The sequence below is a fragment of the Aristolochia californica genome, unplaced genomic scaffold (assembly GCF_029961685.1).
Source record: "Aristolochia californica isolate CCGP_79_NKW_82.1479 unplaced genomic scaffold, dmAriCali1.0.hap1 SCAF_13, whole genome shotgun sequence".
Taxonomy (NCBI): Eukaryota; Viridiplantae; Streptophyta; class Magnoliopsida; order Piperales; family Aristolochiaceae; genus Aristolochia; species Aristolochia californica.
In genome coordinates, this window is record NW_027181804.1 from 12,895,390 (window position 1) to 12,906,035 (window position 10,646).

General features: G+C 42.0%; 1 pseudogene; it reads right to left on the reverse strand.

The window, feature by feature from the left end:
* Positions 1-5,646: 5,646 nt before the first annotated feature.
* LOC137947665 (uncharacterized) lies at positions 5,647-9,591 on the reverse strand (annotated as a pseudogene).
* Between the last annotated feature and the right edge of the window lie 1,055 nt (positions 9,592-10,646).

Genomic DNA, 10,646 nt, shown 5'->3' on the forward strand with positions numbered 1-10,646 from the left:
TAGTGGTCGAACCAGCAATTTCCCTACATGCCATGACAGGGTTGCAAAGTACAAACACTATGCAGGTTCGTGCCCTCCTCCAACACCTCATATTACTGGCCTTAGTTGATTCGGGTAGCACCCACAACTTCATCAACCAACCAGCAACACACTAGCTTGGCTTGAAAATTCAGCAAAACTCTGGCACTTTGGTTTCGGCGGCCAACGGGGAAAAGATTCCCAGTGCGGGAGTTTGTTCAACAGTACCTTTTGTTATTGAAGGCCACACATTTGTGGCAGATTTTTTGGTCATTCCATTGGCAGGTTTTGACTTGATTTTGGGTATTAAATGGCTGCAGCAGTTGGGTCCTATTTTATGGGATTTCAAGTCCCTCACTATGAGTTTCACTTCTGCCCAGCAACCCATTATCCTTCATGGGACTCATGCACCATTCCCTTGCACTCTCTAGTACCTCCAAGTTATGGACTCCGACCACTGTAAGTTAAACTCACTCATTACAGAATTTGTTGATTTATTTCAGGAGCCAGCAACACTTCCACCTATCCGAGCTTGTGATCATCGGATTCATTTAAAAGTGGGCACTGAGCCAGTAGTGGTACGCACCTACCGCTACCCCCACATACAAAAAGATGAAATCGAGCGGCAATGTCAAAACATGTTGGTGCAAAGCATTATTCAGCCCAGTCGGTCGCCGTTTTCGTCCCCAGTGTTATTAGTTAATAAACAAGACAACACTTGGCATTTTTGTGTGGACTAGAAAGAGCTGAATGCCCATACAATCAAGGATAAATTTCCAATACCAGTGGTGGACAAACTCTTGGATGAATTACATGGGGCACAATTCTTTACTAAATTTGATTTGAGATCCGAGTACCACCAGATTTAGGTACACCCTACAGATGTGGAGAAGGACTGCCTTCCACACACACCATGGCCACTTCGTGTTACAATGTGGGGCCCAACATGGTGCTCCACCATGATGACGTAGGTCATCAAGAAGAATCCTAGAGGACTTGGGACACCAAGAAGAGTTCTCTCCCTAAGCAAGCTCGAGTAAAGGAATCAAGAAGCACAAACTGAGTTGATTTAGAAGACTTGAAGATCAAGTGGGGCCCACAAGATCTCACGAGCTGGCACAATTATCAAGGTGGGCTGGAGAATCATGAGGGGCCCACTAGGATAAGGCCATGAGCTGGCTTATCCCTTACATTCACGTGGATAATAAAGAACTCCTAGTTCTACTCCAATTAGTCTTCTAGGAGTTCTAGTTTGAATAAACTTACTTATATTGAAGAGTTAGAGTTAGAATGTAATTAGGATTGAATGAAAACTTGTATTAATATGAAGAAAAAAAAAATTTTGAGGGGGATAATTAGGCTTGAGTTAAAAAAAACTTTGTGACTATCAAAAACTTGAATTGAATCCCTCATAATTTGAAACATAAGGTGAAATTTATCTGTTTAAGGAGAGAACTTGCTGAATTGACTTCATCCTTTTGCTCCTCACAAAACTAGTTGAACCCATTGTTGCTTGAAGGCTGAATTGAGTTTCCTTTTCACTAAACTTGAATAACGTGATAAACTTTACTTTAAACCCTAGAATTCCATCTCTGAAGCCATGTTGAATTATAGGGTTTAATCCATGGATAACTTGGGTTAGGGAAGAAGTGACAAACTGAGGCTGACGGAAAAGCAAGACCATAGCTTCCAGCTCTGGGTTTTCATGGACAGAACCACCATGACCTGAGACTGACGGCACAGCCTACACCAAGATCTCCAAGCTCTGAACTCGGTGGCTAGAACCACCACCACCAGAGGCTGATGGAACAGCTTGAGAGAAGATCTTCAAGCTCTGGTTTCACCATGAGGAAGAAGACACTTAGGGGGCTGGAAAAACGGGAGTGCTGCTCCCCTCCCCTCCATTTTCTATTTAAACTTAGGTTTAGCTAATTACATTACAGCCCATGGGCTCAATACAGTGCAACCCAGCCCACTAAACCCTTTCTAATTACCCTATGTACATGACATAAATTATACAAAAAATATTAACATAATGCCTATCTAATATACATTCCAACATATGGTAACGTCCCTCCTCAAATTGATGTCGGGAAGTCAACCAGCAACAATTTTCCAACTAGAAAATTATGCCGGGGTTGAGACAATGCTTTGGTGAAGACATCAGCCACTTGAAGATCCAAACAGATGTACGGAAGAGACATTACTCAGCACTCCAAAGTGTCGCAGATAGAGTAACAATCAACCTCAATGAGCTTGGTGCACTCATGGAAAACAGGGTTGGTAGCAATCTGAATAGCACTCGTATTATCCGCATGGAGAGGTGTAGGTGAAGTCTGATGAAACTAGAGCTCAACAAGAAGACTGTGTAGCCATATAACTTCATAACACATAGTAGACATGGCACGATACTCGGCCTCGACCGAGGACTTGGACACTCGATCTTGTTTCTTACACTTCCAATAAATCAATGCATCTCCTAAAAACATACACCAACCTGTAGTAGAATGATGGGTATCTGGGCACCCAACCCAATCAACATCACTATAGAAAACCAATTGAAGCGCGGAGCCTGTAGGAAAGAATAATCCATAAGTAGGAGAACCTCACAGATAGCAGATCATGCACCGAATTGCCGCAAGATGAAGGTGGCGAGGAGAAGACATAAACCGATTGACTTGATGAACAATATAGAAGATGTTCGAACGAGTAGTGGTCAAGTATATGAGGCTCCCAACCAGGCGTCAATAGATAGTAGGATTATCAAGGAGAGCCCCTTCATCTTTCTTGTTTTTGACATTGACCTCCATAGGAGTAGCGACCGAAGAAGTGTCCTCCAACCTTGCTAGAGTAATAATATCTTGAATATACTTATGCTGTTTTAAGAAAATGTCGTTGGGTCGATGATGTACTTCCAAACCTAAGAAGTACGTGAGCTGGCCAAGATCCTTCATATTAAAAGTTGCATGCAACACCTGCTGAAGCTTAGTAATCAGGCCACAGTCAGTGTCAGTAATGATGATATCATCCACATAAACCAAGAGAATGACCATGCCCGTGGTAGACTTGTATAGAAGAGAGAGGAATCATACTAACTCTGTGTAAAGTTTTGGAGAATAAGTGTATTGCAAAAAATTTCAAACCAAACTCGGGGAGCTTGCTTAAGCCCATACAGAGAACGATGTAGATTGCAAACATCATTAGGAGAAGTAGTCATACCAGAGGGGAGATTCATATAGATATCCTCCTGTAGATCACCATGTAGAAAGGCATTCTTCACATCCATCTTATGCAATGGCCAGGATTGGGAGGTTGCAATGGCTAATATAGTGCGGATTGTGGTCATCTTGGCAACTAGAGCAAATGTATCCTCATAATTAATCCTATATTCCTGCTTGTTCCCCAGGGCTACAAGGAGCTCTTTGTACAGATCCAAAGATCCATATGAACACAACTTGATAGAGAAAACCCATTTACTCCCAAGAGGCCGAATAGCAGGAGGGCAAGTAACAATGTCCCAAGTGTGATTCTCCTCTAGAGCTTGTAGTTCTGTTTGCATTGCCTTTTGCCAACTCTAATGTGCCATTGCTAGTTTGTAGAAAGAGAGAATGGAAATAGATGATAAAGTAGCCGCAAGAGATACAGGAGAGGAGAGACCTATTAGGGGGTCAATAAGGGTGAGTAGACCGGCAAAGAGTGGTGGTGGCAGGAGAAGAGGGATGATCAGGAGAAGGCGCCAGGTCGGGATAAGGAGGGGCACCGATGAAGTAGGGTGAGACTCAACAAAGCTAGGCAGAATAAACAAAGATGCAGATGGCAAAGTAACATGAGATGGAAAGAAATATTGGTTTTCAAAGAAAACCACATTCCGAGAAACACGGATTCAATGAGCTTGCAGATAGTATCAAACATAACCTTTTTGAGAAATGACATAACCAAGAAAAGCACACATAACTCATTGGGTTGTAAGTTTGTGTCATTCATGATCAGGTAGATCTACAAAACAAACACAACGAAATGTCCAAAGATCAATAAATGATGGAGAATAACCAAATAACTTAAAGAATGGAGAAACATGATACAAGGTAGGAGAGGCTAGGCGGTTGATGAAATGAACTGAGGTAGAAAGTGCTTCACACCAAAAATGGAGAGGAACAGATGATTCAAGTAGAAGTGTTTAGACCATATCAAGAAGGTGACAATTTTTCAACTCAGCAACCCCATTTTGTTGCGGTGTCGAGGGACAAAAATGTTGAGAGATAATGCCTTTGCTTTGAAGAAAATCCTTGAACTCAATAGACATGTACTCGCCTCAAGAGTCAAAGCACAATACCTTAATGTGAGCAGAAAATTGAGTTTCAAGAAGCGCAAGAAACCACTTAAATACTATGGAAACTTCAGACTTAGCCTGTAATACGTAGGCCTAGATAAAACGACTGAAGTCATCAATAAAGGTAACAAAGTACTTATATTGTGCATGCGAGACAACAAGATCGATTCCCCAAACATCACTATAAATAAGATAAAAATAGTGAGAGGCATGCGAGGCATGATGAGGAAAAGGTAGAACTTTTACTTTTTCCAAGTTTGCATGATGAACAATCAAAAGAAAGATCATGAAAAGAGCATGTTAGACTGCCTAATAAATCAAATTTAAATAGTATGAAGAACATCAAAGTTTGAGTGGCCTAGACGTCTATGCCACATCTTAGTGCCAGAGACAACAACATTACATGCAAAAGAAAGTACAAAAGTATGCGGTGTAATGGTTGAGAGAAAGACTTTAAGTGGAAATAGTCGTCCCACTTTAGGCCCCTTCACGATCACCTTCCCTGACGCTTGATCTTGCACAACACAATCAAAGCGAGAGAACTGAACATTACAATTGTTATCAACCATTTGACCAACAAAAAGAAGATTTTTAGATAGGTCAGGGGACACAAAGACATCTACTAAGGTGGAAGAGAGATCACCAACAACACTGATAGGCAGAGAGCTGCCATCAGCAGTGTTGATTTTCAAGTTTCCAGCATACTTTTGGACATTAGAAAGAGACATGGCATTGTTGGTCTGTTACGCCGCGGATCTAACACACGAGGAAGACAATGAATAGGGAGGATTGTTGTGATGTTTTGAACGTTCGAAGGGAGCTCAACCCTGGACCTCAAAGGGAGAATCCGACCTTGCTAACAACTATTTGATTCAGTGCTTACTTTCTTCATTCATCTCACATCCCTATGTAGGGAGTTAGGGAAAACATGCTTAAGACCATAAGTTCAACAAATTAAAAATAAACCCCTAATGAATAAAAATTGAAAATAAACCCCTAATGAATAGAAATTGCAAATAAACCCCTAATGAGTCCATAACATTACTCCCCTCCTTGAGAACGAGCTTGCCCTCCAGCTCGAATGTAGGATCATGTGCCCGTTCTGAAGGCTGGGTTCATGTAAAGTGGCAACCACAGTATCAGTGTCAGCGCGCTGGACTACAAAAGTAGAGCAACCAAGTAGAGGAGCAGATTTTTTTTTATTATTATTATTATTATTATTTTTGTAACCTCGTCACTGTAATTCTCTCTTATGTCAGTATCATGCAATGCAGCATTTCCAAAACCAGGTTTGATAACTAGTGGTAAACAGAGTCTACTACCTCTGCAATTTCATTATTCAGGCCAGCACTGGATCTAATAACAGCCCACAGAACCTGGGGAGGGTGCTGATCATCTTTGGCAAGGCGCTCAGACCGGCATGGGGCTCTTGTCTGGATCTAACCTGTTGACAAACCGACGGCCATATCAGCGATAAAGGGATCCTCGGTTCCACCACTCCAGTGACCTGTCATCACACCCCAGCCAACACGTTTGGACATCTGAACAACCTCAATGCTCTCTGTCACTGAGCCAATATGGTTGACCTTCAACAGAAGAGCATTGCACCCCTTGTTCTGGATTGCTTTCTCCACACGCTTTGGGTTAGTAAGAAGAAAATGATCTCCAACACTTTGCACTTGCTTCCCAATCTCCTTCGTTAGCTTGTTGTAATGTTCCCAATCAGCCTTAGCAAATGGATCCGAAATAGACACAAGTTTTTAGTATGCCACAAAGGACTTGTAGACAATCTTCAAGCTGTCTCCTGAAATTTTCTGGGAGCTATCGTGGTTTGCCTCTTTGAAATTCAAATCATATGACATATCCTTATGGTTAGAGAACTCAGATGCAGCGGCATCCATGCCAATCACCACCTGGCCAGGATATCTGGTTATGGCTCCATGAACAGCACTATGTGCAAGAAGAGTATAGTAGATGTTGTCTGATGCATTACTAGGAATTACACGGATCATGTAAGTTGAATCAATATACTGCAAGTTTATTGCTGTCTTCTGGCTTTTTGAGAAATGATCCTTGACTTTTTGAGAGGCCAACATCAAGGAGTAAATGATTCCCTGATGCATCTTTTGTATCCATATGACTCATGTTGTGAGCAACATACTCCTGCCCAGCACCTTCGGCTAACACAATGACAATATGCCCATTTTCTTTAATTCGCTGCTCGAAAAATTCAAAAAGTCCACCTTCCCCTTCTAAGTAAAATGGAGACTCCGGAATTAAGCAACAATGCACATCTCGGCTTGCCAAAGTAGCATATATAGCTATAAACCCACTATAACAACCCATAAGTTTCAAAATTCCAACACCATTCTCAACAATTTCAACTACAATGTGTGCAGCATTAATAGGCCTATGAGCCTCTTCTACAGCTGTGTCAAAATTGAAGGATTTGTCGATCACTACAATGTCATTATCAATAGTTTTAGGGATTCCAGCAACAATGACCAGGAGCCTGCGTTTCTAAATTTCCTCATATATGGCATATGCTCCTTTTTGGGTTCCATGACCACCAATTATGTAAACCGGATTAATGTCCCGGTCCTGTATGTTGTCAACTATTTTCATTGTATCGTGACCTCCCCATGAGGTACAAAGGAAGGTCCCACCACGTTTGTGAATATCATTCACAACCTTTGGTGTCAATGGAATGGTATTTTTGGAGTAAAATCCTCAATATCCTCCCTGAATACCAAGGATGTCATTCACTCCATACATAATATTCAAACGACATACTATCTCTCGAATAACAGTATGAATACCAGGGCACAAGCCACCACTTGTGACTATGCAAGCCTTGACATCATGTGGGTTGAAATAGACCTTCTCCTGAGGACCTACAAGTAAAAAATGTACTCCTCTTTGACTATTTTTCTGGACAACAATCTTCTGGGCAACCACACCTTCTGGATTGGCAAAGTTTTGCCTAAGGCTTTGAAAGGCAGGGTTTTTTCCTCTAAAAACCGGTTTCCAATTGAGAAAACCAGAAGGACAGCATGAATTCCATCCCTTGATAAAGCAAGGCATCTGACAAGCTCTGTTACTATGTCCATATGAATCAACACTGTATCAAATAGCCCAAAAGTGTCAATAACATTCACAACATGGCCATCTCCAAGAACAGTTTTATGCAATTCATAGTTAGTTGGAACACCAGAAGCCTTAGTCTTTGAAACAAAGACCTTCCGTCCAAGTTTCAGCTTCAAATTGACTACCCAAAAGAATTCTATCTCCCTGGGATCCAGAAAAGGAAACCCTCCCTCTGCAATTTGACAATTCACCTCCGCACAGGTACTGTATGCATCCATAGAAAAACAAACCCACCAAAAAAAAATTTGCCGACGTCCCCAAAAAATTAGTTTTATGAATCCCGGCATCCTCCCAAAAATTTGATCTCGACTTGCATAGACCCAAGCCGAAATTCCCGCATTTGGGCTCTGGTTCGTGGCTTCCCGAATCAGAGAGCTATTGTTCCCAATTTTTGAGCAGCGTTGCTGCTACTCAGCACCTTGGAGGAGGCCCTTCAACCGCATGGAACCACCGATTTGAACTAAAAATAGATTGAGTTTCAAAATCTTATCCCAAATTTCGTTGGATATGGTTCCCTGTTGGGCTTCCGAGGGCAAGGTTGAGGTAGAGAATGAGAATCCAGAAGCCAGAGCCCATCAGATTTGTTTCTGATGGTGTCGACGGAGCCTCCTCCATGTCCGGTGGCGAAAGGCAAACCTGCGCTGATGTGGCAAATATGGCTGGTGCTTGTCAGCCCATTCCGGTGGAATTTGTGCCCCATAAACTGCCAGTTCAGCCAGTGTTGTGGTTTGCATCGCCGGTGGAAGATGTATGGCTTCGTGGGAGACAGAGGTGGGGAAAAACCCCTCTGATGAGCACGATTTGGGGTCGCTGCCGTCTGATGTCCCGGTTGAAATAGTCGCCGAAAGATATTCCTTTTGCAGATCGGGATGGGGTTCCGATCGCCGTGAGTCGTGTTGGTGTGCTTCTGGATTTGAGGTCTCCCCCAATCTAACTAACGCCGATGATGTGGTAGCCGAAAACCCCTCCGATTTTCCCAAATCATCGTCATTGTTCAGCTTTGAAATTCCGTGCTTGGAAATCTTAATTTGTGGTGACACAAAACCTCTCTGCCCCTCCGGATCTGAGATTGACCCCAAATCCTCCGCAGAGGCTTCGGCTGGTAGATGGGATGAAGTGGTTACTTGATCACCCATTTTCCTGTCGGAGACAGCTTCTCCAGCGAATGCCTCTCTATACTCTGTTGTTAGCCAATACTTCACCCAGGCATCACGCCAATACTGTATCTCATCTGCTGTAAAGCCATCTACAACCATTTCACGGACTTGTCTATGCATCGCCAACCATGGGTCTTCGTGGCCCATCATGTGCCCGCTCTGATACCAAGATGTTACGCCCCGAATCTAACACACGAGGAAGACGATGAATAGGGAGGATTCATGTGATGTTTTGAGCCTTCAAAGGGAGCTCAACCCTGGACCTCAAAGGGAGAATCCGAACTAGACCTTAGAAGGGAGAATCTGACCTTGCTAACAACTATTTGATTCAATGTTTACTTTCTTCATTCATCTTACGTCCCTATATAGGGAGTTAGGGAAAACATGCCAAAGGCCATAAGTTCAACAAATTACAAATAAACCCCTAATGAATAGAAATTGCAAATAAACCCCTAATGAATATAAATTAAAAATAAACCCCTAATAAGTCCATAACATGGTCATATGGTTAGAAGCACCGGAATCAAAATACCATGGCTGAACAGAGACTTTATGCTTACCTGAGAGACCAAAAGTAGAAAAAGCAGAGATGATCATCTGTTGTACCATTTTAGGGGTGAGTGTGTTCGGATTTGCGGGTGTTGGAGGAACATAAATTGTAGTTATTGGGACGGAAGTAGGCAATACGACAAAACTAGAAGTACCAGTGGAGGTATGATAAGCAACATTTTTCTTCATTTCAGGGCTAGGAGGGCAAGTTGTGATGAGATGACCTGGCTTCTTGCAGTAGTTACAAGATTTCTTGGGGCATTCCCGAGAAAATTTACCATAATCCTTGTAGTGAAAGCACTGGACAAAACCCATGTCCCGACCCTTATTTTTCCCTTGTGCTGCATAGGCCACAGGAGCAGAGGTATCAGCCTGGACCCGATTTTCCATTCCAGCCTAAGTAACAATGCGCTGCTCATCCCTATGAAGCTCACTCAAACAGGCATCCAGAGACGGCACTGGATGACGATTCATCACATGTGAACGGGAAATCTCAAAACATGCTTGAAAATGAACCGAGTTACTCGTAATAGTCCACAATTTACAGCATAAAAGTAAACGTTTATGCCTTGGAATATAACAACGATTTCGTACCTTTAATATTAAAATCATCGAATTATTAGTTTAGTACATATGATCAACAAAATACATGTTCAACAACAATAAGATACAACCATCAATGATTATTCCACATACAAGTCGCTATGGCATCTCGATATTGTGCGGCTTTTGTGGATTCTAATGCACATTGCCTCCGAATGTATGTTGATTGATTGTCTTCATCAACAAGACCATCGTTGTCATTGCTATCTACATCATCATTAACACCTGCATTAGCCCATAAATCCTAAACCTTAAACCCACCCTCCATTAGCCCCTAAACCTAACTTTTATTAACCCTAAACCCTAAACCCTAACCCCTTAACCCTAATTCCAAAATCTAAACCCCCTAAAAGCCCCAAACCCTAAACCCTAATCTCTAGTAACCCTACCTTGACCATGCTTTAAAAAAATTCTTAACCCTAAATACCCTTAAGCATACTCTAAATACCCTAAACCTTGGCCCTAAACCCGAAATTATACCCTATAAAGACAAAATTGAACCCTAAATACCATAAACCCTAACCCTATATCCCGAAATTATGTAGAAACCAAACCATCAATACAAATACGCACACAAAAATTAAGATTAAATCAAATACAAGTACATTAATTAAAAAAATTAAGGTTTAAGGTTACCTTCTGAAATTTGGGAAAAACCGAAGCCCATTGGGAAATCGAAGTCGAATGCATAAATCAAGGGAAATCGAAGAAATTGACTCCGAAATGGGAAAAATTGAAGGAAATCGAAACCAAAATGGATGAAATCAAAGAAAATCGTGAGGATATTTAGGGGAAAAGAGAAGAGCGAGAGGATGAATGGAGAGGGAAGCCGAGAGGGAGAA